Raw genomic sequence first — 26,224 nt, 5'->3', positions numbered from 1 at the left:
GTACCTGTAATACAGATGGGAGTAATCTTCTCTTGAAATCAAAGCCTTATTTCATTTTAAATTAATGGTATTTATGATAAGATAATGAATGATGGACGTTGGTAGTGGGGGACTATGAGCTCTTAAAAATGAATAGGGAGGGGAAGAAGGGAAAATAAAGGGTTGTTACTTTAAAAAAGCCCCACAAATCAACAAAATACTTTTCGGTAAGAGATACTTGGGAAAACGTGGAAGGTGGGCTGCAAACAAAGGGCTTTTTTGTTTGAGATCTAATGAATTTGATATAGTTACAAGTGTTATATGTGGCCTTGAGTCTCTGATTAATTTTTGTACTTTTGTAGCCACACTATTTCTAATAAGAACAGGAAATTTTAATTAATCTCTAAATTTGTAAAATTTGGATATATCCTTTAAAAACCGGCACTATTTTCCATGCCATTTGCCAAAACTCTGAGGGCTTAACACAGAAACCCAAAATTATTTGCTTGTTTGATAATTTGATGCTGCACCTGTGTGTCTGCTTTTGAGTATCTGGATGATGACCCACAGGTGTGAACAGCAACACTGGAGTGTGGTGTAATTTTCAGCATTGCTTTCAGCTGGTCTAGGGGTGTTTACCACAGATGTGTGTTAGTAACATAGGTGACTGGCTGCCAGATGCCCATCCAACTGCTTCTGGGATCTCTATGTCCCTCCTCCGTGTTTGTGGCTGGGTTCCCCTGGCTCAGCCCTGGCTGCTGGGCAGTGTTTTGCCCTCCCTTGCCCAGGCTTTCCCCGGGGCTCTCTCCCACCGGCCCGTGGCTGAGAGGCTCAGCTGGGCCCTGCGCTGGGGCCGCTGCAGCTGTCTCAGGTGTGGGAGCTCCAGACAGATGCTGCAGTCAGAGGCTGCCTCTTCACCTCTTGCTGCTATAACATCTTGACACCTGCACCCAGGTAGGCCCTGTCACTGATGGGGAGGGCTTCGTCCCTGTCCTCCAACACCTTCTGCTCCCAGCTGTGGGGCACCAACCTTGCCTTCCCCTGGCTGAGGTGGTTGCTGTGCTGTGGTCGGTCACTTCAAGCTGCTGTAAAGGCTGCTTGTGGAACACCCTGCAGGTGCCAAAGCAGCAGGGAGGAGCAGTTGTGCCTGCAGGCTTTGTCCTCTCAGGGTGCAGTTGCCAAGCGGCAGTGTTCTGCACAAATGCCGATAGATGCTGTCCCTAGGGGCTTTTTTGCTCATCTCTAGAAACAGGGAAGAACGAGAGCAGAAATAGACTAGTTGTCAATTTAGTACCTGGTCTCCCTGATTTTGTGGCTTTGTCAGTGATGGTGCCTGCCCTGCCCTGGCTGGTGGTAGCTCAGGATCAGAGGGTTCCTGCTAGTTTCAAGGGCTTCTTCTAGCAAGCCTTGCCCAGGGCAGAAGGTTGCTGGCCTACCAGAGGCGCTGGACCCTCCCTCTCTGCATGTAAGGTGTCCCTTCTCCAGCTAGAACATCTCAAAGACCTAAGTGGATAAGTTTTGAGTCTTACTCTACCTGCTTTGTTAGATTTTTTTCTGCAGTGTTTATCTTGCTTGGTGGTACCCTGCACCTTTTTAAGGTGCTGCACACAAAAGTAGAATGTTTCCCCCACTAAATCCTGATTTTGAAATTCTGAGTACACCTTCTGGAAAACAGAAGAGTTCACAAATGCAGTTAAAGGAGATGACCCTGTTTTTCTTGCAGAGATAATGGTGGGTTAGGACTTCAAAGAATGCTTGTCACTATCAGGCTGTGCTTGCACGGATGCAGTCTTTTGTTTGCATGTGTTTGGCCTGAAAGTGTATCCCAGTTGCCACTATGATGTGTTACTCTGTTACAAGCACATAGTTATTTTAGAACTGAATACAAAGTTCTCATTGCGTTTTCCTCAAAGGACATGCAAATATTTCCTCATGGCTGCAGTGTGAAATATTCTCAGCACCCATATGGACGCTTTTCCTCTTTCTACGTCCATTCATCCAGATTGCCAGTAACGTGAACTCAAGCTCAGCTGAGATCTGCTTTGGAGTGGGCTCAGTTTTGGAAGGAGGGCACAAAGCTGCAATGCTTTACTTTCTTTTCCCACTGGCCAGGTTGTTCTTTTTTTTCCTCACTGGATCATGGGGTCAGGGACATAAGAATTGCCTGGAGTAAGAATTACTGTTCTTATTTCATATAAAATGGTGTATGGGTGTTGAAATTGTGGAGTAGTAGTTCTGGCAATACAGATCTCTGAAAATGAGTTGGCTTTAATGTACTCAGAGAATGCTGTATGTTTAAATGGTTAGATTCTAGTTTAAGAAAAATAACAGAAAAATAGTACTTACTTTTTAGAAAAACAGTATTTGCAGTCTGATGGTGATTTTTTTTTTATGTCAACACTTTTGAGACCAAGATTGTGATTTGTTCGAAGTTTATTGGTCAGTGTGAAAATTTACTGTGAAAGCTGTCTGCATTTGTCAAGTTAATTTTTCAGGGGTATGAAATTCAAACTTTGCAAGTTTAACTATTTAGCCTAGAGACTGGAAGCTAGTGCACTTCCTATCAAAAATGTAACTCAAACTGTAAGCATAGTAAATTATTCCGGCATTCATATGGGTAATTTTTATTCTGTTTATGTGATTAATTAATGCTTGTTATGTTCCAGTGAACGGCAGGATGCTAAAATGAAGAAAAAATACTATATGTATTGATTTAAGCTGATCCTTTAAATGTATTCAATTAATTGAGTTAAGAAATTACTTGGATGTCTTGAAAGCAATACAGTTTAGTCCATCACATTTTTTTATCTATTAGTCTTCAGAATATGTTTGCATATTTGTTAAATTGTTGATGACTTGTTCAGATGTCCCCATGCTTTGACATTCTTTGGAATACTGAGATTGCTGCATGTTGAAGTGGGATGACAAAGCTCTCCAGAGCTTGTCAAATGTGAGTGGAGAGTTACGAATTGGAATTGCTTAATGATTTATGCACACAAAGCTCACCAGAAGTTTTGTAAAAAAAAAAAAAAAAATTAAAATTTACAGACTCTTGTGAATGATTACTTAAAAATTAATTTGAAAATACTTCTGCTTCTGAGAAATGTGACTCTGACTGGATCTGCAAGGTGCTACAGTCACAGAAAGTGATATGGTAACTTGGCTTCATTTCTCCAATTTGTGGTCAACAAGATCCTAATACTGTAAAACTGGAAAAATCAGTTTAAGGGTGCCTGTTGATTTGTGTAAAGTTTTTGATTTATTTGTTATACTATACCTTTGTATTTTGGTTAACTTTGGTATTCAAATAACTCTTTCTAAATTAAATATTTCTTAGTTCTCTTAGCCAGCTTATTTCTTCATATGTGAAAGAGTTTTCATTAAATAGTTTATAGTTTTTGTTCAGTATATCAATTTTGCATCTGGGAGTATCTGGATGAATATATAGATCAGCATCATTGTGAGGAGAAAAATCATGTGACTAAGATGACTTGGAGTTAATTGATCTGGGTGTGGGTTGACAGAAGTCTAAGCACAGCCTGCTGTGTGCTCTGACAGTGTTCTGGCTTACATCAATGGGAGTAGAGCCAGTAGGTGAAGTGATTATTCCCCATTACTGGACACTTTTTAGACCATGTGTGGAATCCTGTGGCAGGTTTTGGCTCTCCTGGTACATGAATGCTGATAAGCTTGAGTGAATCCAATGGCAGTAAGACAGACAGAAGACTGGAGCATGGAGAGGAGGGAAGAGACTGGGTCAGTTGTACTTGCTCAGATTACAGAAGAGGTGGTGTGAGGAGGCCTAGTACATGCAGACATACAGACAGAAAAAGTGAGAGCATAGAACTTCCAGTTCTGAGTGAGGAAAAAAAATCACTATGAAGATATTTAAGGACTGGCTGCTCAGAGACAGTGTGAGCTCTCCATGCTTGGAGGCTGTCAAGACCATGCTGGATGAAGCCCTGAGCAGCCTGGTCTAAATTCACTGTTGTCCCTGCTTGGAGCAGAACTAGGTCATCCTGAGGTCCCTTCCAAGCTGAAAGGCATTGCGATTCTATGGAATGCTAAGTCATGAATGCAGGGCAGGACATGCTATAACTACTGTAAAAGTGGTGTAAACTGCTGAGAAGAGTTTGGTGCAGAGCAGCAATAACTTGTTAGAGCAAATCTGCTGGCAGAATTCCTGTTGTGAGGCTTTACAGTATGCAGTTGTAGAAATCTGAGGGAAAAGTTCATATCATTCAGAATATATTTTGCATCTAGTAAATAAAGCTATGTGATTACTGCAAGGTTTTGTAGAAAATATCTGCAAATTCTACTCCATACTAAAGAGTTTCCTGCCTTCTTTTCTCTTAGGTGAGGAGTCTGTTTTTCTTTAAATGTTAAACACATACACATTTGAATGGTTTTGGTTAATTTGTGTTTGTGTGCTTTCTAGGTTTCTGTTCCATTTCTGGTTCTTAACCATCTTCTATCTTGAAAGAAAGTAGCTCCTTGGATGCCTGACTACTTCTGATTTTGGGTTGCTTCACTTTTTTTGCTCTTACTTGACTTGAGATAGATAGTGTTTCTTTTGTTTCCACTCACCGTTTTTTTTCCACTTAAATATTTGTGTTTGTCTTGATAGACTGGTTGTTGAAACTCCTTGCTGTCACACCAGTGACTTCATGGGCCATTTCTGTCAGAATTCTGGGTTGCGAGCTACCATGTTTTTTCAGCTAAAACTAATTTTGTTGTTAAAGATTTGTTTCCTGCATGAACAGTTACTGCTTACTTGAAGCAATCATTTTTTCTGATAATAAGAAAAAGAAACGTCTCCGAATCACATCCAGATTAATCAGTGCTACTACAAGTAATCATTTTTATTATATATTTCATTGTTTTGCTTCTGTTAACGGCTGAAGGAGAGAAGGAAGAAAACCCTGTATGTCTGTTCCACTTATGGCATGTAATAGGAGCCCTGCAGAATAGGAGATATTGGGTGCTGAGGAGAAACAGGAAAAAAACAGGAATGAGAAAGAAGGTATTTTTGGACATGGAAAGGGGCAAAAAACTGCTGGTTGACACATGGTGTTGGTGGCTTGAAAGCTTCAGTTATTTGTTCACAGGAGGTAAGCACACTTAGTTTGGGCATCACTGAGAAACAGGACAGAGTGAATCATCATTTAGCAGAACAGATGCTGAAGATCAGTTCTGGAATCAGCACCAAACTGATTTAATCATGAGAGTTAGTATGTTTAAAAGGGGGTTTAAAAGCCAAAATATCTCCTAAAACATCTGTGTACTTTGGTGGCTTGAAAGACTATACAAATATATGTTCACTCTTGTGCTATTTATTCAGCTCTTTGCTTTTTGTACTTTGCTTTTTGTCATAGTTCAAAGTTACTGTCTTCTGTTGTGGTCATGGGTTTTGTATTGGAACCATATGACATACTTCCTAGATGCCTGAACAGTAAGTAGAAACAGGAATATAATTTCTGTGACCTGTTAAATGTTTGCTACATTTCAGGCCTTTGCTGACATGTCAGGGTTGTGGAACTGCAGGTATGTTGTGTTCCTGTTCTGGGTTTACTGATATGAATCTATGTTCATTGTTTTCACACTTCTCGCTTAGGACTCACACTTACACCCTGTATCTTCTAAAATCCTTATTCGAGAAGAGAAATTTTGGGTGTAGAATATGTATGGATCTCTTGTTCCGAGATGCTAGAAATTGCTATGCAGTTTCAAAAAGTACCAAGTCCTTCTTTAATACATTTGAGATTTGAAGCATTTCCTGCCTCATCTTGCATAGCAGATGAATTTTAAAACACCCAAAAAACAACGAAAATTCACCACTGTTAGTTTTCTGAAGTAATACCAGATTTTTAACTGAGGGCTGAAGAACTTAAGGGGACTTAGTGAAAAAAGCAGATTAATTTTCAATGGGAAGATAATATTTTTTAAAAATTAGGTGTTACTTAATTTGGGGAAGCATTTCTTTCACTAAAGCTGTTTCCCTCTGCATATAGAAGTAAATGTGTGGAAGTTTGGGTGTTTTTAGTTGCAGAGACCAAAAACCCCCTGTTCATGCTAGTTGCTCAGAAATTTCCCCTCAGAAAACTGGGATGTGTGGGTAGGTAATTAGATATGGATGTGGTATAAGCATACCTTCTTGAAAAATGCTGATTTAGAAGGTGGCAGTGTTGAAATACATAACATTTACTTAAAAAGAACAAAAAAATCTGCCCTAAACCTGTTAAGGCTCCAAAATTCTACAGAGAAATGAGATATTGATAGTTAAAATGAACTTAATGCCTTACCACCTGAACCAGAATTAGGAATTTTATTGCATTAAAATAATATAAAATTGTTTTGTGGTCTAATTTTAGTTTACTCTGAAAAAAAAAAAAAGAATGGGAAAGAATGTAAATATCTTTGGTGGGTTTTGTTGTGGGTTTCTTTTTTCTTTCTTTCAGTTTACTTCTTTCAGGTTTGTATATAGGATCTACATTGAGTTAGCTTTCATTGATTTCTCTCAAAAGCAAGTTTGACACATCTTAGTCTATTTAATGAAGGTGAAATTTTCTTTTGAAAACAATCAGTATAAAGATTTTTTTTTTAACTTGTGAAGCATTACTTCTGGGATGACTAATATTAAAAGTAAATAAACATCATCCTCTTTTTTTGTATGAAATCCCAGTTTAAATGTCAGAAGACTTGATTATAAGAACTCAACTTCATTATGAGTTGTGGAAGTGATGGCCATCTTTTATATTTCTTTTTCATCCATTTGCTAAAGCCACTTTAGTCATCAGATAGAGGCAGATTGTTAGATTTATAATGGCTAATTTCAGGTTTTATCTGAATAAGTGAAGCCAATCTGAAGCTCAAGATACATCTGATATTGTATCTGGAAGATATAAAAGAAAATTGAGCATTCAGCTTGTAACTCCAGTTGAGGGTGCACTCTGGAGAGTTTGGCTTGGTGAAAAAGAGACTCAAGCCAGGGATTTTGAATTGCACAGTAATTTAAGGAATTTAGAATTTATAGTAGAGAATTAAGCCTTTATATAGAGCATGAGACATGCACTGTTTCCCTGTAGAAACACCAAAACTGAAGTGTTCAAAACACTGACACCCCCCCCCCCACACACACACACCCTTGGCTTTAGAATGCCAGGGTGGTAATGGTTTGTCACAGTGAGGTTTCTGAATAAAATAAGGCTGTTAATAAATGACATGCATGGTAATTCAGTATAGTGTTCTAGTTAAACATTTGCATCTTTCTGCCACTCTCATAGATTAGAGAGGACTGTTGAGCATTAGTGGTAACAAGATGCACTTCATATGCATGCTAATGGATTATACCTTTTTATAGGTGCAATTTGTACCTGTCTCTGAGTGGATTGGGGAAGTGGTGTATGAGAAACAGATCGTTAAGCATCAGTAGCCAAGCTTTGCTAATTAGCACATCTTCCAGTGCCAACTCTCTTTGTCCACAGAGAATGTAAATTATCCTTATTTTCTCCCTCAATCTTTTGGGCTTCTTAGGCAATGCATCTCTTCGACTGGGAAATAGAGGCTGCAGATTTGTAGTTTTCAATTCTCATGATTAATTGAAGAACATGCATGGTTTATTCAAAAGCAGGGATGCTGCCAAAAATGATCTAATTGGTTAAATAAATAACCCTAAGCTTTTATTACTCAGTGTGTTTTTTTATTGAATTATTAATGCTATATCACCCTCCAAATCAGTAAGAGTTAATGACTGATTTGCCTAAGGCTATTAATATTTTTCCAATCAGTGGTAAATTGCTATGATGACTTCTTTTGCTGACTTGTATCTCACTGTATTTGTTCACTTGGAAAAATGGTGTTGATGGTAAGAAAGGACTGAAAAATAGCACCCTAATTTCAACTTGTTTTAGTTTTTTTTTTTGTGCCTGATGGAATATGTAATTCTGTTTATCGAATAGATTATGAAGGACCTTTTGGGATAGGGAAAACAAGAAAGAGGAAATATCTTTTGGGAACTGTTTGTTGTAAGTGGAATTCAAAGAAAGAGAAGCATAATGCATTTATTTAGCACCTTTGCTGTGAAAAAGGAGGAGGAGTTTGAGCATTATATAATTTTGTAGTGGTAAGAAATATTCCCATATATGAAGAGAGGTGTGCACAAAGAAGTGCTGCAATGTAGTATGGATTGGTTCTAAGCAAGTGCCCAGAAAAGAAAAGATTAAATAGTCTCTGACCTGTGCAAGGCACTAAAGGTCTTGAAAATTAGCTTTGAATCCTGTTTCTTTGTATCTGTTTAGTTCTGGGAAGGACAGAAAACCATCACTGTCTGCTTCTATGTATAGGAATAAGATAGGTAATCATATGGTTAACTGTATCAGATGGCCATTATAAATGCGTATGAAAATGTGGGTGTATTTTTAAAAACTAATTAAGTAAAAATTATTTTAAAACCAGAAAAACGTTTTTGAGTACTAGTGGATGATATTACCATGTGTGTATCCAAGATGGTGTTGCTTAGACCTTTTTGTTTCAAATGTTAGCTTTTGTCTGTCAGTTCAGGTGTAAGTCAGGTGGATGAGAAGTGCACTTTTTTTTCTTACCAAATATTCATTTTTTTTTTTCCCTTTTGAAACTTTATCCAAGGGGGTTACACTGCAGCAAATAACTGAGCCTCTTCGCCTTTCTCAAACCTTTGTTGGAGATGAATAGCCACTAAGAGATGGACATATACAGTTGTCTTCATTTGGAAAGACAGGTGTCTGCCGGGGAAAGCTGGAGCTTCCATTGGAATGGAGAATGTAAACCCCCTCCCTCCAAATTATTTTAATTTTGCAATTAGGGGCTTTCAGGAAAAGATACGGGAATAGGAATAACAGTTCTTTACTAGTAATATTAAAAATACAAATGTAGTAGTACAAAAAAACAAGCAAACAAACAAAAATCCTAGAAACCCTGACAGAGTCAGGATACGACCTGACACCGTGTTGGTCAGGGTGTTGGAAGCAGTCCAAATATATCCTCTTGGAGTAAACAGATGTAGTTCTGTTGGAGTAGAGATGATCCTGTACAATTGTCCAGTGGTGGCGAGATGGGTTTGGTCTTCCTCTGGGAATCCAGTGGAAAACAGGCTGTTCTGCTGTTCTGAATCTGAGGTTTTATCCAAGTAGGAATGCTTGACTCCTCCCACTGGCTGGAGCATCTCACAATGGGATTATGTAGTGTTTTCAGTCATATGGTAAGCCTTAATGGCCCATTAACAAAAGATATCCTTCGGAGGGTGAAAGGGTTGTGGAAGAGATAAGGAACATTGCTCCACCTGGTTTTAACAGCTGGCCAGTTAACAGAAGGCACCTGCCCCCTCCCCCCTGGAGTTATGAGGAATGGGTTGTACAAGAGATAAAGAAAACACCTCCCTAACCAGTTTCAACAGACGGCAAATAGAATACACATTTTTGGTTACATATTGCAACCCAAGACGACAGTAGGAGGAAGGAATAAGGCCATCGTGTCTTCATGACGGAGAGGAACAGACTGTGTGCAGGGAAGACAGCTGAGTTTTAGGAAATCACAATATGGAATTTGGGGAACTGTCATTTGTTAATTTCTGCGGTACAAGAACAGAGGAAAAGTTGAAACTCGGTGATATCCAGTCAGCAGTGAACTCCTGGCATTTGCTGCTGCATGAGGCAGTGGAGGCTAATGGTGAGAGATAAGACCAGAAAGGGAATCTGTCTAATTCACAGGTAACAACTCTGTAAGGACGTGTTAGAGATATCGCCTTCCAGCATTGCTAGTTCAAGAGCTACAGAAACTGGCTAACCTGTGGTATTCCTGAGCCTCATCTCTAAATACTGTTTGGGATGCAGCACTGGAGTAGATATCCTTTTGGCCTCACCCTGTGGGGCATTTCCCAGCTACGTAGGGACAATAGCATTGATGCATGGAACCTGCTTGTGCAAAGAGAATTTGGAATTCCCTCAGCTGCTGGCCACTGAAATTTTGTATGCCACTGTAGCTTCTAACGTGAATTTGGGATTGTCTTTCACAGGAAAGGATGTAACAGCGCTTCAGCATTCAGGCAGTCTGTTAGCTTCCAATGCAGCTTCTTCAGGTCATTGAAAAAGTGTATATACCATAGAGCCAAATACCATGCCATTGGAGGATGTGGAGTCAGAAAATATCTGAAGGTTGGGAGGGGGAAAGTCACTTTGTCACCTTTGTCCTTTTCCATTCTTTTATTTTGTATGTGTATGTGATAGTACTGTTGCTATGAGAGGGTATTGGAGTCTGAATAAATACTTCGAGATTAAAGTAGCAGTGAATTAGAGTTCCTATGTCAGTTTTTGTGCATTTGCATTTTTCATGCAGTCCCTATAAACTATTATGGTTTTTTTTCTATTTCTTGTTGCTAGGTGAAAGACCCAGGGGAAATAAAAAAAAAAAAAAAGAAAAAAAGGATGGTGCCTGCCCTCCCAAATTGTTATACTCAAGAAACAGTAGTTTGGTGTGTGGAGGGAGAACTGAGACTGGTCTCTAATATTTTGGTTTTTTTTACCAGTGGCCTAAGTTTATTTATAAAATAACAACTAAGTAGTGTTTTTAGAAATAAATACTTTTAATTACTTACCATTTTAAACTCTGTTTCAGTAATAAGCTGAAGTCCATTTTCCAGTCCATAATCAGAAGTCCATTTTTTACATTAAGAATCAGGTCTGGTTTTGTCACAGAGATCTAGTCAGAGTATAAAATAAACAGGATTTTATTCAGTGCAACAAAGGGAGGTGTTTTCTTGGCTTTTATGAGGATAGTTACCTTTCGCACGGAGTTTTATGAAGTTTGCATGCGTAAGCCAATCTAATCAGAAATGTTCCACATTAGAAAAGTATTGCAGTGGCTCTCAGAGAATCAGAGGTGAGGTTTGATGACTTCATGTGTCTTTCGCATTTTCAGTTAAATATTTATAGTTTTGTGATGTAATTTTGCCACTGGAAGAAAAGGATAAGTGTGTGTACAGGGAAAGAAACAAAGGTAGAGCATGCTGTGGGTTTGGTTTTTTTTTAATGCTAGTAGTTCTTTGCTAAATGTATTCTTTTGGTTGCTACCTCACTTTTGGAGGTTTTTTTTGATAGTGCAAAGGTGTTTTTTTGCATATTCAGTTTCTCGTATTATGGAGTCTTACATCCTTTTCATCTTATAGTGAAACTTAGCGAATGAAAGTAATGTTTCTCTAAAATAAAGGGGTTGGATTTTGAGTTGGAAGACTACTGTCATTATACCAGTTAATTTTCTGGATGATCTGCCCGTGGGTTGGGAATGGAGCCACTTAGAATGCAGCATTCTACAAGTGTTTTAAACTCCTGCAATGTATATTAAAGAAACAGTTTTAGTTTTAAGATATTGGCTGTTACAGGATTACATCTGTTCGCAAAAGTAATTTCTAGGTCCTTGTAATCTAGATCCTTGAATTTGAGTTTTTTGCAGTTCTGCTCAAAGATGTTTTCATCCTGACGTGTAAGGTAAGAGGACAACTTCAAAAAGAAATGCAGTGATATGGTCGCATATGTGAACTTTTGTAAGTCATATCCTGGTGGTCCATGTGTAGAAATACTTCTGAGCCCCCCACAGAACAGACTTTATCATCATGAAGAGTTGGATTGTTCATCAAACCTGGAGAGAGAGAGAGAGAGAGAGAGGGAAGCGTGTACCAATATTTACATTGCTGTGCTTTTGCGTCAAGGTTATTGTCTGAAGGGACATCTCTCTCCTGAGGAACAACAAATTATTCAGCATCTGTGCTAGGTTCTGTTCAGTTGGCACCTAGACTAGGAAAAAAAAACCAAAACCAATAATGATAATAAAAAACCCAACAAAAACCCCACCAAATAAACAATAAAAAAAAGCCAACCCAAACTTTGTTGCAACTTGCTTATTTTAAAGAAGATAGTGGGAACTTTCTTGAAACAAATAATGAGAATAAACTAATTGACATGATGGATTAGTCATAGCAGCAATACCACTGAGACTCATGAATCTGAAAGCCTTGAATTCAAACAATGGAAAATGGCATGCTGCCTGTCCATATTTGCCCTGTAAACATCATGATCTGTCATTTTTGTATATGGCTCTGTAGCTGATAAGAATTTAAATCTCCATTTGTCTAACATTTGGCCTTATTTTGGGGAATAATCCTAATAAACATATTTATTATCAGACAAAAATTTGGCTATGTATTTTATTGTATTATTTATATTTTTACTTCATGGTGTTTATTTGCCCACCATTAAACGCATACATAATTTTTTTCCCATATAGTAGTACCACAAGAATGTTCTAATATTATTAGCCACATGTTTGTGCAGGAAGAGAAGGTTCATAAAGCTGGTAAGTTATTCTGCACCGAATTTTGTTCAGTATTTTAAAATGAGTTTTTTTATAGCTGCATCAAAATTCTAGTAATAGCTGGTCTGGTCACTTCACCTATTTCTGTGTAGCCGTTCGACAAGTCAGAGTCAGAACTTAAAGTGAGGATTTCCTTTCTGTGACGAGTGACTTGCCACAGAACCATTGGGTCCATCACACAGTTGATTTTCACCAATACTTGATCAGCTGACACTTGGCCATGCCCTCCCAGCTGCTCCTGTGAGACAGTCCAGGTAGGACACCTTAATGTATGTTTTGCTATGGGATTTATTATTTTTTCCTGACAAAATGGGAAAAAGGCTTTTCTATCCCTTGCTCACCTCCCTCCTCTCAATATCTGACAAATCACATTTATGCTATTGACCCACACTTTAAAGAGCAGTTTTTCAGTACTTGAAGGCTGGTTGTTTTCATGCATATGAAATGGAGGTAATGCGAAAATCTGCCTCCTGTGCCTCATTTCAGTGAGTTTATGTGAGGGTAGGCACTTTTCCACTCACTGTTTTACTGACTATATGAAAGGATATGCCACAGAAAGCTTTTAATATTTCATTCTCAGTTAGTAGGAAATAATGAAGGAAAATTGTGCCAGGCTGTTGTTGCTGTCTAAGTTAAGGGCCTCTCTGCTTACCTGGAAAATTTGCTTTTCTTCCTTATCTCTGCAGGTGTCCTTGCAGCTTGTGCTGCCGAGGACATCACGAGAGAGACCGTATCTGGGTATATACAGACATAACAGTGTCTGTGAAATGGACTTGTGTTTTTCTCTTGCATTTTAGAAAAAGCAAGTCATATCTCACTTTTAATCTTTCCCTCTGATTTCTTCTTGTTAGTTTTGGACTTCTTTGTTTTTTCTGTACAAGTATGTGCCCTCTTCTGATTAGAGTACTGCTGACTAGTTAAGTTGCAAACTGGGGTGTACTGAATGCAAAACAAACCTATTTACTTAGTTCAGTGATGTGCAAATGCTTTTGCTGTTATTCTGCTGGACAAAAGCTATCTGTAAGTATAACCATTTGGAGTGTATTTTCTAGTGCTCTGGACTTTTGGAGAAATTGATTTGGGAATGTTTGGATCTTTGCTGGAACTGTCAAGACCTCTAAAAACTTTTGTGTTTAAGGATACTGGGAAATGTGAAAAGAGAAACGTGGAGATTAGATATACCTGCCAGTTAAGAGCTAAAATCTGATTTGAAACTTCAAATATTAACTTGGATTAAATGATTTTAAAATACTACTTTTTTTTTTTTGACACAAATGGTGGTGTTTGCTTAGCCTTCCAAAACCAATGTGGTTGCTGAGTTCTACTCTCGTCAGAACTGGATGAGGTATTTAGTCAGAACTGCTATTTCTGTATACTGGCAGTAGTTCAGGTGTTGACATGTGCTCTACTGTCCCTGCTTGAACTGTGACCCTACCAAGAATTGCATCTCAGCATGGACTGCATCAAACTTTGTGCCTTCCTGTGAGTTGCTGGTTGGGCTATTCTAAATATAAAAGTGAAACCTGTATTTGTAACTTCCCTAATTCATTTTAGGTAGGTAAAATATGTTTTGAGTAAATCCATTTGGTGGTATTTTTTTCTCTTTTAAAATTTTTTTTCCCCCTGTGATGATATATTTGCATACTTTTTTTGATTAGTAACTGCTTCCTAAATGCAAAAAGTGAAAAAATGGATATCTATATTTAATAATTGGCTGATTAACTTATTTTTTTTAGATTCTCATCATGGTCTTAAGTATTGACACATAGTGACTATTACCTAATTTCTTTTAAAGTACAAAAATGAGTTCAAGAATGGTGATTTTAACCTTGTTGTTTTATGAGCAAGCAACCTGTTCCATTGTTAGAGATGTATTTTGGATACTCTGACACCAGCATTAGTCAGGAGCAAATATGCAGCTGAATGTGTTATAATATAGGCCTAATACGGGGTGTAGTTAGTACATCCTAAGTGCTTTGGCACTTTCTCAGATTTATCAGCTGGAAATCATGAGACAAATGAAAATGGGTTTATTACTACTCTGTGACAATTGCATCTTCCTTCCCTCCTCCTTGATTTCCAGCTTCAAAAGAATGTGATTGATGGTCTGCACATGCATCTTTTGGGTTATACTTAGTTCTTCCTCAGTCACATGCATTGGTTATACTACTTCTATCTATATTTTACTGAAATATCTGCCTGAAAGAGAGATGTTTGCTCTGATATAGAAGGGATAAGATAGAGTTGAATTACAGGGACTTGTGGCTTGTATGTTTTGGGCTAATTATGCAGTGGTTTCATGGCAGTAAACCAGTTGACTCAAGAAGAATAATGCTGTAAAGCTGATTATCATAAAAACATAGAGTTTAATAAAGAATTTTGGAAGATAAGAAACGATGGAACCGGTGTAACGTAATCTCTTGTCCTTTGATTTTCATCCTTGCTTTCCAATGCAAATTCGGAAGTGGTAAATGTTATGTTTACAGTGAATTTTTGAACAGCTTGAACTGACTGGATTTTATTTCCTTGTATGTAAGAGCTTGCTCCCTTCTAGAGTAAAAGGAGGCAGAAAGCACTGTGTGTATGTGTAGGCTTGATGTGTAAAATGATTCCACTGCAGGGATGCCAGGAGAGGTGAACACATGGTGAGCCACCTTTGTCTAGAGTCTCCTGTGATGTTTTAGAAGTTCAATATGTTGGAGGAGCAGAGGATGCAAGATGACTTATGACTGAGGAATTAGAACTTATACAAAAAAGTGAAGCCTTTTAGATTCCTAAGTATCTGTGATCTGTTGAATATATGAAGCTGGAGAAAAATTAAAAAGGAATGGTTTTATGAGCTTTATTTTCAATAAAAAGAATTTAAAAAGAAAGAAAAAAAAAAAGAATGGGAAACAGGATGTGGGGGAAAAGGTATGAAGTAACCAAGATAGTCAAGTTGGAATATTTTGTGTGTGAGATAATATTGATGCAGTAAGGTCATTGTACATGCATCACAGATCAATTTCAATCGTGAATAAATGTTAGTTCCCAAGGCACTCTTGAAAGGATTTAGTCTGAAGTTAAATTTACCTTGTCCAATATAAAATTTCTGTGGTCACAATAAATACCAAATCCTTCTTGTTTTATTAATGGAAAGAATCAGCCCCCCCCTCCGATCCCCCCATCAACCCCTGAAAGAGAAAATGTGCTTTGGTTATTATTATTTGGGAAGTCAAGATATAAATGTCAGTGAGCTGCTATATCCATATTGCTGGAAATGGAAATGATAGGGTGTGGTTTGCTATATGAGGAATAACTGGTCTTGTCTTTCCCACAAACCGTATGTGGGCTTTGGAAGTTGCCTTTTTGAAGGGCTAGTTCTTTCCCTGGTATTACTCACACCACAGGGGCACAGTTTTCTAGAAACTGGTGTTATGTTGATGTGGTGTGGTGTATTCCAGACTTAAATGTGTGTTCTGAAGACTGTTGTATTATTTCGCAGCTCTTTGCATTTCTCGAGTCCCCCACTACTGTTAGAAGAACAGGAATTGCTATTTGTTTTGACTGGCAGGTAGTTGTATGTCATGGGTTTTGTAAAGAGCATACTATTCTATTCCATCTGGGTGGAGCAGAATTGCTTGTCTTTGCCCAAATTGGTCAGTGTCGCTTATCAGATGGTGGAGTGCTACTTATCTCTCTTCATTGTTTCACTACTTCCATGGGAATGTCTTCTGCTAATGGACCATTAAGAGCTCATCAATGACATGACACATTACACTGTACTACTGTAAGCTGCTCCACACAGGGAGGAGGAGCCAAACCATCTTAACCTAGATAAAAAGGAGCCACAGTCCCACTAGGTATCCAGTTTTTCCACCGGATCCCTGGAGGAAGACCGGACCCATCTCACCATTACTGGACCCTTTTTTCTTCAACGGGACCATCTCTACTCCAACAGAACCACATCTGCCACTCCAGGAGGGCTTACTTTGGGCTGCTTCCGACACCCTGACCAAAAGGGTGTCAGGTTGTATTTCTAACTCTGTCAGGGTTTTCTAGGATTTCTTGTTTGTTTATTTGTCTGCTTATTCTTCTGTACTACAACATCTGTATTTTTATATCCCTAGTAAAGAACTGCTCTACCTATTCCCAAAATCTTTGCCTGACAGCCTTTTAATTGCAAATTTATGATAATTTGGAAATGGGGGGGAGGGGCTTACATTTTAAGGGAGACTCCAACCCTCCCTGGCAGATACCTGTCTATCTAAACCAAGACATTGTATTAAGAGGCTGATACTGTTACGGATATTTAATGAGGAATTTATTAATGGTTGATAATACTACAGTCAATGCCTTGCATTTTATAAGTGTTAAGTAAATATTCAGTATTTAGTCCTAAATGTTAAGGGAAAAATAGTGAAGCCTTGTGTTTTAAAAGAACTTCTTAATGAGGAGAAAATTTCTGTGGGTCGTCTTTTGATTACATGATGATAATAAATGCTAAACAACCTTTACTTATTTTTACCCCCAGTATCAGCTGCTTTACACATATTTTTTAAAAAACTACCTGCATGTAGGTATTTAAAAGTATATTGTACTTGCCCTGAGTTAGCTATTGAATGCTCTTTGTATTAGAAATTATTAGATGCTGTTCTAGTTTCATGAAATCAAATACTGTAGGTATGTGTTTACTTATAGTGAGACAGATTTTTAAAAATAGAAATAAGTTATTTTTCATATTACATGCATCTCAGCAAATTTGTGTTTTCTGTAATTATATAAATTGTTGGGTATTACTCATTTTTGGCTGTGTGCCTCATAAAAGCATGCCTGTTCCTGTTTTTCATAATGCAAGCCAAGATGGGTAGTTTAGCAGGCAATCTCTAAGCTGACAGAATGCCAGCTTTATAGAGAAAAACACTTCAGATGCATAAGTGATGAGCAGAACAGTTTTCTATTAAAGCTGGGTAAGTTCAATGCATAGAAAATGCAAGTTAGAGATAATTGAGTAATACCTTCTTTGTAACCTTTAAAGCAGCCATCACACTGAAAACTGTGGTACTGTGCAGAGAAACAGCCCTGATGTGGCATTTGTTTTCACCTGCTGCACACTTAGAGTAGCAAGCCATCTGTCACTTTTCATGGTAGATGTTTGCACTATCTTAGAGCTGCATAAATTCCCTCTGTATCTTCTATCTCAGCTTAAAAACACAAACATGGTAAGTCATGAAGTTGCTGTCTTTTTAAATGGAAAAAATTAGATTGAAACTGGAAATATTGTGAGTTGTATTCTCCTACACGCTCTTCTAATAAATATGTAGCATTTATATTTCTTTGAGTTGCTTAATGGCAGAGAAGAACTTTTATTTTGATAAGTTAAGACGATTTATTTTATTTTAATTTTTTTTCTGTAGCTGTCAATGTTAGGTTTTATATATACATGTTTTTAATATTTTGCACATATACAGTAAGTGAGTAGACATTGTTTTATGTAGGAAAAAAGTACCATAGAAACAGAGTTGTAAGATAAATGCTAGTGAAGATAAGTGGTGAGATGGTTAGACTTTTACATTGCATTCTTGGTTCTTGAGGAGAAATATAAAGAGGAAAGAAATATGCAAATCCTTTGTTTCTGCTTTAGCCAAAAAAAAAAAAAAAAAAAAAAAAGGTAGTGTTGTACAGTGATACCAGATCATATTTTTATGTAAAAAATTATTTCCTGGAGACAGTCTTATGGATCTCAAAGGCTTGTAGTATTGTTTTGTTTCTTTGCTCTAAGGTACACAGAGAAGTTGTGTTGTGTGGCTTTCCTGGCGCATCGTTTTGGATGTGCCTGGCCTCGCTCCATTGTTAAAGCTGGGGACCTGAGTGTACAGAGCAGCTGCTCTCTGTCCAGTCTTGCTTGGTGCCATTTCTTCCACAGCAGCCAGGTCTCAGCCTCTCTGTCCTCCTGTTTTTAACTTCTCTTAAGGGTGATCCTCTGTGACCCACTCAGACACATAATTTATTAGTGTATGAACTGTAAAAGTTAAATGTCTGTCGTTTATAGGAGGTCATTCTCTCTGAATTATTGCTTTTTTCTGAATTACAACTGGTCATTTCTAATTGCACAGGCCTGTTGTACTGAGTGTGACTCCAGTTCCAGAGGATGACCAGCTCTTTTTCTAATATAAATCAGCTGCGTTAAATAGAATATTTTACTGAGCTTCTTGAAATCAGTGAAATGACTGAAATGCTTAATGCTGAATACAGAGTTTCTTTTCTTTCTGATGTTCTTGTGGTGGTTTAGAATGCTTTTTGTTGAAATGGGGTGAAGTAATCTCTAATGAGTACTTAATTAATATGAAACCACTTTATCTTCATTGTTGTTGAGACTTTCTTTAATCGTTGTGGTATAACAGTGGAATAAATAGGAAATAGTAAGTCTTGTTTCTTGCTTAAAGGGATTTTCGATTTAAATTGAAGAAAGAATTATATTCTTTATTTGAAGAATCTCTCGCTTGTTGTTGCTTTTCTCCTTTTAAGGATTTGGACTAATTTACTAGGAGTTTTAATATAGGAATGTAGGGTCTGGCAAGTGTGTAAAGCTTAATACTTTTTTTTATTCTGAAAATTTTATTGTTGTGTTTTCTTGCCATGTGCAACTTAACTTTTATTTAGATGATACATCTTTTCATCCGCAATCCAACCACGTATTTATGGTATTCTGCTTCCATGAGAAGTGAACCTTTTCATCTTATGTGGCTCTATCTCTTTAAAGATCATATCTTTTAACATAAACAAATCAAATAGATCACCAGTATTTCCTGGGCTCCACACATATGGTGGTAACTGAAGACAGTCTGCTGTGTTCCTGTGATTTCCCTTCTGACATATATTGCTTATGTTGGGTCACTTACACTTATTGGATTTCTCACCTCACACTCAATTGCGTTGACATATACCCATGGAAACTAATTTTCTGCATGGGCATGCTCACTACAAATATTGCATGCAGATTTTTATGAAGGATATTTTATTGTTTAGTATTTAATTTTGAAAAGGTAGTTATCAGAATCAGTTATCAGTCAGAATTGGTCTCTGACTGTCTTGTTTGTGCCCTCAAGCAGAGAAAAAAAGGGAGATGTTTAATAATAAAGAGTGGTAATGAGAACTACTCTGTTAACCATAGAGGAAGGCAAAATGTTTCCACCTGAAAGCAATGGATGATGAATTGAAGGGAGTACCCAGGAGCACTGAAACAAGTCTGTCTTGTGTTGTAAACAACTCTGCTCTTGCAAGTTTGTTTTAAGGCATCAGAAAATTAGAGTAGGAAGGGACGCAAGAACAGGGAAGGGATTTGCATATCCTGGTGTGCAGCTTCTCTGAAGAGAGATGAAGTGGAAGGAAGGCCTGGTGATAAATTAGCAGCAGTGGCTGGTTGAAAAGGCAGGTTGGAGGTAAAACAGGCAGTAGGTTTGGGAAAAAAGATGTGCTAGTAAAATGCTTGCTTACAGTCATGTACCTGAATGTGTAAGGACAGGCCACAGATGCATTTCCCAATTGTGAAAGATGTTGCAATAATTTCACTTTGCATTTCACCTCTCAAGCATATTTGGCATAGATATCAAGGATCAGGCTTTAGAAAATGTGTGTACATTAGATAAAAGGGTGTCAGCTGCTTTGAGTATTTCAGCATGAGAGAATTGCCTGCATGCAATGTTGCTGACCCTGATGTCTGTCATGACTGTAATCTGCAAAAGCCTCCAGCACATCAAAATATCAAGTAGCTTTGGCAACTGCCCTATTTGTGAGGAGTAAATGTTGCATTTTTTTCTCACCTGCTGTGTAAAGGTAGTGGAGATGACAGGTGAGAGGGTGCTTTAAAAAAGAGACTGCTGAGGTAATAAGTTACTCACAACTGCTTTCTGAAAGAGGAACAACCTTACCCCCTGTCTCCCCCCCCTAACCCCCCAAATTACAAAGCACTTTGAAAGTTTAAAGAATTCTTGTGCATTTAGACAATTATGCCTTCAGCAATGACAGTCCTCTGGGAAATAGTTTTATTTCCTAGGGAATTTACCCATGAGGTAATGTGGTAATTGTTTCACAAAACACATTTAGGTAAACTTTTCAATGTTTTCAGTGTGGATTTAGCTATAGGCTTTTGTGATTTAAGAGTCAAATTTATGCACCTTTCTCACTTTGCTTTTAAAAGCCTTTTCTACTGTTGCATGGAAGAAACAAACAAAGTTGTGTACGCAAGAAATTCTGTTTATATAATCTGCATGAAGAAAATGATAAGGCTTTGTAAACCAGTGGGGTTTTTTTGAGTAAAAAATTATTGACTTGTAAGCCTGTGTGCTTTTGTTATTACAGCTGGGTCAGTTTAAGCTTGTTTCTGACCTTAGGTTCCCTTCTTCCCTCTAACCTTTTTGAGGCCTTAGAGCTCTCTCAGTTCGTGGGAAGTCTGGCAGAGAGGAGGACGCTGGCAGTGTTTGGACAAGCACTCTGAGTATTTCTGGAAACCCAACTGTCAAAAATTTTTCTTCATATAATTAGGAGGAGACAAGCTCCAGTAATTTTTCATAAATGTTTGATTCTCCCCCCTCCTTTTTTTTTTTTTTTTCTCTCCAGTTTTAGTATTTTAAGAGGAGGAAAGTTGTGAAGTTGTGTTTTGCTTCAAGTGCTCTTCTGCTGGTCTTGCTTCATCTGGTGAAGTGCTGGACTATTGAAGACTGTGGCCAATGCTTAGAAAAAGTTTTAAACCATTAAGCAGTTGCTGTTTACAGCTATTTTGCTGGAGAGTTTAACTTTTTCAAGATCCATCTTGAAACGCTTGTGTTCATGTTGGGAAAAGAACAGCATCTGTATAATATGCCAAGAGCTGCAACTGATTTAAAACAAAGATTCATAAAGTCGAACAAAGTCTATTCTAAATAGGTTCTCAGTGTAAGTAAAGCATTTCAGGCACATCAGAGGTGAAAATTCTGTCCATCATCATGTATCTAGAAGCTGAGGGAGTTGCAACTAGTGATCAGGCCTTCTGTGAAAGAGAGTGCAAAGGAGTCATTGCTGGTGTTTTTCCTTGTGTCCAGGATGGCATTTTTGCATGACATTTACAGTCCGCGGACTACTAGCTGGGAAAATAACAGATCAAACACAGACCATGCAGAGGTCCTTGTCATTAGGCCATTGTTTTTTCATGGGTTTGGTGGCACCATTGTTTTTGTAATCAAATCTCAGTCAGTTGTGATTTGTGACTGGTACTTTGCAAGTGAAGTACATTAAACATCCTAATGGTGATGTGGTTATCATTTATCATTCTTGCAGGCTTCATTTTGGAGGAGGGTTTTTTTGTTTTGGTGTTTTTTGGTTTTTTTTTTTTTTTTTTTTTTTTTTTTTTTTTTTTTACGTGCTTGGTACAGAGATTGTGCTCATTTCTGTGGCCTCTTTTTGCAGTATTTGCTTCTTGCTGTTAAGAGAAACTGTTCTCTGTTCTGGTTAACACCTTGAACACTGTCCTATTTTGTTGGTTATTGTTGTTTCTGTTGTCCCTCCTGTCTTATCTTCAGTTTCCAGATTGTTCTGAATCATGGCTGTGATTTTGATATATTTCTACTTTTCTCCAAAGGTCTACTCTTTATTTATTTGGCAGTTTTAATTGTAGGATATGTGGTGTTCAGTTCTTCACAAGGAGGGGACTTTAATTTGCCTGCTACAGGAACAGAAAACAATTGTCCTGTGGAGTGACTTTGTTCCTTCATTCTAAATGTATCTCAGATTGTGAATTTCATTATCCTGGTAGCATCCTAGACAAGGATGAAGTATTGTCTCTGGAGAGACTTTCTATGTTAGAAGCCAAAAAGACTAAGGTGTGTATGCTTGGATATTAGAAAACTGGGGTTCTCAAAAATATTGTCTTGGGACTTCTGCTCTTGCCTTTTTTTTTAAATATGTGTACTGCAGCATTTTATTTTTAAATGAAAAACATTTCTTGGTGTAGGTTCTCAGCTAAACTATAAGTGATGCCCAGACTAGGGATGAAAGTTAACTCAATTTTCTAGCATCTGATTTTTCCCCACTGTTTTATGATAAAGTATTTGAAGATTTCTAGTGGTTTGGATGAAGATGATAAGTGATTCTATTATTGTTCATTATTTTATATACATACATGTCTATATGTGTGTTAGAATACATGAATTTTAAGGGTGATAGGTGATGAAGTTGAAAATAGTACCTACAAATTTCTTCTTCTGTTAAGTGCAAATTACCTATTCAAGCATGCACAATAAAGAACAATTAATTGCTGTCTCTTGTGTTTAGGATTAGTGGTGATGATTTTACTTGTGCATTCTTTTGCTTATGTACTCCTTAGTATTAAAATTGATGTTCTAGGAAAGGGAAAAAACAGTACTACAAAAAGGAATGAAATCCCTAGAAATAATTGTAAATATTGTTTCCTTTTGTAGCTGGATGTGACCAGGTTTTTCTTAGGACTTAAGTGAGAGTTTAGTAAAAATAAATTGTTTAGTTAAAATAAATGTTGAATGGGATTAAGGGATGATTTTTATCAAGTTTCAGATTTATGTTGCATTTTAAACAGACTTCTCCGTTTGGTTCAATTTAATAATCCATGACATAGAAGTTCTTAGGGCTGTTTTGCAGGACTAAGTTATGGGGTTTCTTTTAATGAAAAACCATGAGGGAACTCAAAGCTTGTCACCTGCAGGATGAGGTACTAGCATTTTAGATTAGGTTTTGATTTGAGTGTGTGCTGGATAAAACTCTTTCAAAATACACCAGATGATATATTTTAAAAGAATTTCAGAAGAGTTTCAGCAGTGCTGTTTGAAGGCTAATTTGAACAACCTTGGTATTCAGAAAAGTGTTTGATAACTCCATGAAACAATTTTACTTTGTTTTTGTTGCTCTTTGAAATGAGTGTCTAACGGGATAATCCGAGATAAATAATGAAGAATTACATTGTAAAATTAGATAATTAAAAAAGGGCAATAAAACTCTGAAAAACCTCGAAATGTGGGCCATTTTCTACTTTTACCGTATGTCTCAAGTTCTAGTAGACCAGTTCCTACAATTAATATCAAAACTAAATCAATGCTGCAGTGTGTCTTTGAGCAGAAGTATTGCTTCTGTGAAAGCAGAAGGACAACCAGTAGATCTAAAGAATTTTGCATATTGGTCAATTTTTCTGAGGATCAATTAAAACTCTTGCAAACAAGGGTTTAGCTATACCTTCATGTAACTCTGTCTTGTATAAGTCTGGAACCCTTTTTGAGGAGTAGAGAAGCAGTTGAAATGATGTAACTTGACCGAACTGAGCAAACTGTCAAATCCATCCAGAAGTGTTCTTATGTGGTAGTTCTCCCTTCTTCATGGCTCAAGTCTAATTTGTTTCAGTGGACCCTATTGCATTTTGTAATAGATAAATAGAACCATTTTGTCATACAGTTGATTTAAAAATAGGACTGTCCAGGAAGAAAGGCAGAGCAGATGAATGCTCTTCTGCTGTAGGATGAAATTATTGGAAATGTTGAATCCATTAAAAATTCAGTTCCTTCACTGGTTCTCTGGTATTTTAAGGGTGAGCTTCATCCTGCACTGTCAGTATTTCTTATGAGATTGACTACTCCTCATTAGTCATTTGGGAATATTTATAGGTATTCGAAGGCTGAAATTGGAATTTAATCACTTCCAGTCTTGTCTGTTTGGTGTTTTGTGGGGACCACTGGGAATACTTTCAATCTGAATGAAATTTTTACCACAGTTGCTACTCTCCAGCTCTCCTTGTTCCTTTGCCATCAAGGGGACATCTCTGGCATCCTTAACCAATTTTTTTTTCCCTAAGGAGGTGGATCACACATCACAAATAGTATGTCTGTAAAAACAAATTGAAAGAAAGTAAGAGCTGCTCCCCTTGGTTATGCTGTTGCAAATGAAATGATTCTTCTGAGGCAATTATTTTAGAATGCATCCTAAAAAAGGGATGGTAAACTTATGTTATTTTTCTGACTTTTTCCATCTTTTTCTTCCTTTGACTCTGTTACACAGAGGCAAGTAAAAGTGCAAAACATGCTTGATAGAAAACAGGCTAATGCAGAATGGGAGAAAATATCTGAAGATATTGTGTTCCTGTGCAGTATATAACATACACAGTTAGCAGGACTAGGTGGGCAACTAACTTGGGGTTTTATACATGTTTCTCCACAAGTTTTCCACTATGCAATTTGGGGAGTCAAAACTGAGGTGCTCTTGAGCAGCTTTTATTGACTTTGCATCCCATTGTATTGATAAGATCAATGGGATGCAAAAGTGAGCTTTGCTACTTTTGCCACACTGCTGTCAAAAGACTTTGACATTTCTAAAGGTGTCACTGAATAAGATGTAGGGAAGATACTGTGATAACTGTAACTTTCTTCTTGAGCTTCCCATTATCAATTTTAGCTTTTGTTTAGAAAACTGATTTTAACTTGCAAACTGCACGCCAAGCTCAGAACCTGAAAGAACCAATAGATGTCTTAAATCCCAGTGATATATCCTCTCTTAAAAATTAAAGTAAATTATGCTGTTTCTAAAAAAAAAAAAAAAAAAAGGAAACTGTACAGCACATACCCTACCCATCCATAACTAGTGTCTGTAGTGACTTTTCTGACTTACAGATGTTTCAAGACATGCAGAAATGGGGCGTGAATTGGGATGTTGTCAGGAAATGGCAAATTGCACTGCCTCCTGTAGTGGTTTTAAGCATATAAGAATGTCTAAACAAGAACAAAATTCTTGGTGCTGAGTTTATTAACCTCCCTCTTGATGACTTGTCTTATCCTTTCCATTTCAGTATTAGTTTTGATTTTCTTCAGTTACTGAATCATGATTTCCCCCTCTTCTCTACCTTAATTCCTGCCTCTCAAGTGGGCTCTGCTTTCGTGCTTACAGACTATGCAGAGCTTTCCTACTAATGCTCTACGTGAAAATAAGCTGTTTTCTTGACTACCTGATAAAAAAGTAGATGATCCTTATACTTTGTAAAAAGGAAGGCAGCTTGTATACCTAGAACCGGTGTATCAAGAAGTGTTTATTAGTCTTTCATTATTTGTATTTTTCTCAGCTGAGCTGCCCTTCAGTGGATAGGAGGACAAGGAATTACTGAGCTACAGGAGGGCAGGTTCTGCTTTGTGTTTTTGCCTACAAGCTGCATTCTAACAGCTGCATATCACCAGCCTGCCATAACAAGATGTACAAAATAAAGTAAGAACAGAGTGCTCATCTTTTTTTTCCCCTGATGTTTGGTTTCTGCCTCAAGAACTGCCCTGTGCTGCATCCCAAACCACTTTGACTGATTGTTTGCTCTACAAACTTTGAGATTTTAGCTGTGAAGTACAAGGCCCATAGATTTTCTGGGGAACAGCATGTTCCAAAAAGGAAATAGAAAAACCTTTTCCATTTTTTTCCCAGTGTTTCCCAATAGTAGCACACAAAGCAGTGCAAAAGATCTATTTCTGGGTAGAGAAAATTTTCTCCAAATGCTGCATCTGAACCGTGACCTTAAGGGTATTTTTCGGGGAATGAGGAGGGACTGTAACATACGTTAGAATTGTGTAAAGAGCAATGTTTTCCTGAATTCGGCGCATAATTTTGGGCAAGGGACACTGGGGAGGTGTATTGATTTCTCAAAGACCAAGTTCTCTAGATGTAACACAGTTTAGACACTGGCTTGAACTTCCTAGAGGAAATATGTGAAGATAACTTTTTGCATGGAAATGTGTGGAAACAAACTAAAGCAAAAGGCATCTTTTAGCTTTATTTTGACTGGCAGAGGAGGGTAAGTATAAGCTGGTTTTAGTTTTTTTTCCACCACCAAGACAGG

General features: G+C 37.6%; 1 protein-coding gene across 4 annotated transcripts in view; it reads left to right on the top strand.

Moving 5' to 3' along the window:
- SEMA5A (semaphorin 5A) overlaps positions 1 to 26,224 on the top strand; it is a 318,649-nt gene that overhangs the window by 48,050 nt on the left and 244,375 nt on the right. The window contains exon 1 of one of the 4 annotated variants that reach the window (XM_066186045.1): positions 16,706 to 18,290. The exons of the other annotated variants lie outside the window; for them this stretch is intronic. The gene's annotated coding sequence lies outside the window, so the exon portion shown is untranslated. Of the gene's footprint in view, positions 1 to 16,705; positions 18,291 to 26,224 lie in introns of those variants that run through there. 4 annotated transcript variants of the gene reach the window in all.

This window comes from Chamaea fasciata, unplaced genomic scaffold, assembly GCF_029207755.1.
Source record: "Chamaea fasciata isolate MVZ Bird 193981 ecotype frontalis unplaced genomic scaffold, bChaFas1.0.hap1 SCAF_1, whole genome shotgun sequence".
Lineage (NCBI taxonomy): Eukaryota > Metazoa > Chordata > Aves > Passeriformes > Sylviidae > Chamaea > Chamaea fasciata.
Note: the sequence above shows the minus strand (reverse complement) of the source record. Positions and strands in the feature narration are given on the sequence as shown.